We start from the raw sequence: 5472 nt of genomic DNA on the forward strand, positions 1-5472 counted from the left end.
ATTTATAGTTACATTTTAACTGACAGTACTGACTGAACAAAGTATTTGTTTCGAGTTCGTATATTTAAAAGGGAGCTTGCCTCCGAAAGCTGGCACAGTTTTGAAATTGAAGCCATTTAACATGATAAATATTGTTCGCCATGTTATAAGCAACTTCGAAATGAGTTAACCTAACTGACCTGTTTGACATTTGGTTAGGTGAAAACTATTTATCAGTGCGGGACCACTCTAATTGAGCTGTCTATTCGCCGCGAATAATTGCCATTGTTTTTGAAAGTTGAAAGCGAATGTCTGTATATTGGAATGACGAAGTTACCTCAGTCCTAAAGCGTAGAACGCCACCGAAGCTTATTTGGGAGACGAGAAAGACTTATTTTTTAATTCAATTTTCAATTTTTATTAAATATTTCATTTGAAACAACAATTGCTGTAGGGCTAAGTCATGTCTGACTTGTAAGCCCTTGCTTCTTGTTCGGTGTTTTACAATACAAGCTCAAATAAAGAAGAAACAGAGCATTAATGAAATATTAAAAAGTAACAACAACAACAACATAAATAACAACAATGAAAAATGAAATAAAATTAGAATAAATATTAAAATGTCAAATTCCCACTATTAAACTTAAATAATGCGATAATAAACCATGTAGAATACAATATAAAAGAAAACGAATTAGACCAATGAAACCGGAAAATATATATTATTCCAAGATTTAAAATTCATTTAGTAATAAAAATGATTTCAGATTACGTTTAAAAAGATGATATTTATGAGAAACGTTTAATTTTTCAAGTGCGTGGTTAAAGAGTTTATCTCCATTATAAAATATTGAAGTAACATATTAGCAAAAGTAAATATTTACTTTTGATATTAGCTAATCTAGTTTTTTGTTGAGTTGTGTTTGGTTGCAATATTTTCCTATTTCCATGAAAGTCTTTATACAGAAATAATATTGATGAATAGTCTTGAAAAACATTTAATATCCCGTCTTTTATAAATAAATCTTTTGTATGAGTTAGGAAGGGTACTTTGTTTATTGTTTCTGGTGGGGGCCCGAGATTCATCCACATTTTTTTTCTCATATTTAAATATTTAATTAATTCGGACGCGGGAAAATGCTGACCTGACTTCCCCGCCCGTGGCATAATCTTCTTTGACGGCTTGATTTCGCTTTTAAAGGGCAACGCAAGTGGTCATGCAGGGGGGGAACTATGTTTTCTTCAACAAGCCGTAAGTAGGTTTTCCAAGGATGATTTTATACAACGCGAAAGCCTTATTCTCCTTGGTGTAGCCACGTGGCGCAATTTCGCTCTCATTCGCGAATAGGCCAAACTATAAAGTCCAGGGGGGCTGAAAAGATGGTAGTCACGTGACTTTGTGGAGAACTGCAGCGCCATCTATCATTAGAAATAGGAACTATTATTCATTTTATTTTGCTAATGGTGGTTTAAATTTTGATCGATTATCTATTTATTATTATTATTTAAAACACTTAGTAATAGAAAAGTGGAAGTTACTTAGCTGTCTGCAGTATTTTTAAGAAATAATTTTTTTTAACGTCGCACGGCCGACTATGAACACAAGTTATCGAATCGAAGTTGGCTGTAAAAAGGTAGTCACGCGATTTTGTTTTCCCATTTTAACAAGTTGATTAAGACTAAATTTACTTTATAGTTTCGCCTATTTTTCGATTTTCTTCGCCGAGATAGCTCGCAATCAACGAACCCAGGAATTTAGGCCTAGCTTAATTTATTTATTATGGAGAAAAGAACTGGGTTAGTTTCCGAGAGTTGGACTTTGATATTTTCGATTTAACAATGTTTTGGAATAAAATTATTTGTGAATTGAATATTTTTAATAATGGAAGTTGAAACATTAGGCCTTGGACGCGGTAAATCTCTGCCGCTAGCCTCACATTGGATTAAGAAAATTCAACACCACACACACTCCTATATCCCGTCTCCCTTAACAATTTCCCTATCATTTATTTTGTAGAAGTTTAGGATCCGATTTGTCGGTAAGCACGGAGACTTCACTTTCCTGGGCCATTTTCGCGACTAAAGAATGCATGGATTTTGCGTAAAAACCGCGAGAGGCGCATTTATACAAAATAAATTCGGCAAATATGGTTCTGCTTTTTTTACAGAGGGAAAGGCTATTTCAGATAGCGCATGCGCAGTCGTTCTTTTTATCTATAAGCTAATTTACCCCCCTGCATGGTCACTTGCGTTGCCCTTTAACTGAAACTTACTTGTCAAGCTATATGGTCTGTTGATGATTGACCCATAGAATCTAAGGCACTTAGAAACGACGATGGACCCTTCCGGTAAAAACCAAATTTGCTGTAAACTTCTCCTTTGTCCCCATCGGCGCCGGCCATTCTCGAAGTCGTTTATTTCTTAGGAACTTTGACTCCTTTGAGATACAACGACCCAACTTCTATTCGAAGCGCCGCTGTAGTTTGCCTTAGTTTTCGTATTTTTTTTCTTTATCAGGTTCTGTTTTTTTATATAGTAGTAGTAGTAGTAGTTATAAATAAATGTTTTATTCAAAACCAGCTTCTTATTCTTAGATTTCCAAATATTTCATGGTAAAATTGTTGAACGTTTTGAACCACAAAACAATATTCATCAATGTGTCATTTATCAAATTAAAGATTACCGAAATCGGCTTAGTATATTATCGTCTGAAAACGGTATCACTATGTTTTGCTAATAAAATTCTTCATAATTATCCACTAGCCTGATATTTAAAAAGTAAAGTTAATTTCAACTGTAAACCTTAGTGTAAACTAAAACTATGCAACTCATTTTCATATTCCAAAGTCATGAATTTTTACATATTGAACTATTTGAACAACCCCTTAGTTGGTAGAATTTTTAGAGGTATTTCCGGTATTTTATACCCCAAAGTTTCTACTAAAAAGTAAGAGTTGGAGAAATGAGAAGTTGGTGTTATGAGCTGCTCATTTCTCCAACTGCTTGTTACACCCACTCCTCAAGACACGAGGAGTTGGTGTAATGAACAGTTGGAGAAATGAGCAGTTGCCGTTATGGGCATTTTGTAGTTGGAGAAATGAGCAGTTGGACAAATGATACTTCACCATTCAAACGTCATAAACTGGCAACTGATTTTTAACGGATTTAGAGGTTGTGATTTGAATTTTCAGATTGTTGTTTACAAAGGAAGCCGTAAACGTGTCTCATAACCATCCATTTTATAACGTTAAATAAGTATAATTATTGCTATTATTTTAGTATAATTGGTATAGTTAAATGATACGTTTTCCACCTCCGATTATAAGATATCTTCTAAATTATTCATCATAAAAGGTAAACCAAAAGTGTGACAATCCCTGTACTTTCATATGCTAAAGGTTTAATGAATGCTCGACTCGAAATCGACGACATAAAAGACTATTTCTTGTCGTCTTTCTGGATCTTTTTTAGTCTATGGTATTATATCGTAGGTAGATGGCGATAGCATCTCCAGAGCCCCCATTGACTTTTCCCAATGGGGGCTTCGGCCCCGCCGCCCCCATGGGATCGGCGCCACTGATTCCCGATTTTGTCTATCTATTCAGCCAGCGTTTTGCTGTCCTCCCTTTCAAGGAACGGCCTTTGTAATGCCGTCAATGTCTCCGCTATGGTCCTTCAGTGCGTAATTGTCGATCGTCACGCCGTTGCTCCCGATGTGGGGGCTCACATGAGTCTGCTGGTTGCACGGCTACTTTCCATCGCGTCCACTGTGCTGGAAATCACTCTGGCACACCCGCTCATGTCCCGTTTTCATGAAGGAAATGGACATTAAACGTATACAATCTGAGCGTTGGGTTTCGTTCCCTGAGGCTAGGGCCCTTGCGTCTTATGCCCCGGTTCAGGGGCGTAGGAACCGGGAGGGGCAGGGGGGGCAATGCCCCTCCCTAGAATATTGCTGGGAGGGGCAACTTATGTTATTGCCCCCTCCAACCTTTGGTCAGGTGAAATCTTCAAAAGAGTCAAATTATCATTATAAAAGCATATACAGTTTATAGAACCTCAACTGTGTTTAAATTACAGTCTTTTCCCGTCAATTTACATAGTAATGACAAGTACACATGCATTCGGAGAAGCTACATTCCATTTAAAATTAAAAACCATTCTCCAGACCACTTGTGATGATATTTTATGTAATATCAAAATGATTAATTATTGTAAATATTGTATATAGGCTTATTTGTAATTTTAAAACTTATTGGAAAATTAGATCTGTAGAGGTTACTGGTTTCTAGCCGTGGCCAGCGAGTTTTGCCCATAATCCCTTTTCAAACGCAAAGGACTCTTTTCTATTGTGTGCATTTTTCGTACGCGCGTATTTTTGGCGGCGAACGTAAAAACCCTGGCAGGAAATTGGTCGCTTGGTATAGTGTGACGTAGTGGAAAATAGATCGTTGTTTGGTGCATTAGCACCGAAGCTGTTAAAAAGAGGTAGACTCGGACTTCCAGGAGCAGAACAGAAACAACTCGTCCGAAGCAACAGTTCACCCCGAACTTTCGACCAAGGTCAAGAACGCTATAGTCGCGATATAAAATATAGAAGTCTCGTAATTCGTGTGGTGCTAAAGTCGTGTCGTGCCGGAGCAGTCAAAATTCGCGGGCTATGTAGCTAGCCATTAGCCGCGTCGACAACGTAGACCTTCGAGCGTCAACCGTCAACGCAAGCTACGGTCATCGGAACCGACGAGGAAGCCAACGGAGACCCAGCCACCGAATCACCAATGAGCCTGTGAAGCTAAGTACAATTTACGGGATACCCGTACTAAGCCGCGTAAGCCATTCGTTGGCGCCAACTGAACTTCGTGTTCAATTAGGAGTTCGTCTCCGAAGTCATTTAGTTACGCGCGATAGAGTGGGGTACCCCTGTAACTATTTCCACTACAAACTGAATAGAAACTTTGATTAATAATTATTCGTTAATTATTCGCCGCCAATCTATTATTAGTGTTTAATAACTTAGTGTTCCTTTTTAATGTTTACTTGTATTTGCCCATCATTTAAGTGTCTGTTGTATTTCTAATTTCAAGTGTATTAACTAACCCAAAAAGTCTTTATGAGTAGGGAGTTTGGCCAATTAGCGTTGAGGCTTATATTTTAGTGTCGCGTAATTTTAATTTCCTTTTTAAATATTAAATGTTTTCCATTAACTATAACCCTTTGCGTTTTAATATTGTCCTAATTAATAAGTTTAGCATATTAATTAATTTAATCTTAACGTTATGGACTACGCTGGTCGCGGTAGGTAATTAGTGCCTCGACTAGAAAAACGTTACACACTTTTCGTTTATCTTTGCCCCCTCCAACTTCTAGAACGTTCCTACGCCCCTGCCCCGGTGGTTTCGTCGCGGCCGCCGGCTCCGTAGGTTATTGACGCTAATTTTCCTGTTCTTCCGCCCGCCTCTGGAGCTCACGTGCCTTCTTCAGTCTCTTCGGTCT

The sequence above is a fragment of the Leiobunum rupestre genome, chromosome 6 (assembly GCF_980474605.1).
Source record: "Leiobunum rupestre chromosome 6, qqLeiRupe1.1.hap1, whole genome shotgun sequence".
In the NCBI taxonomy this organism is placed as follows: domain Eukaryota; kingdom Metazoa; phylum Arthropoda; class Arachnida; order Opiliones; family Sclerosomatidae; genus Leiobunum; species Leiobunum rupestre.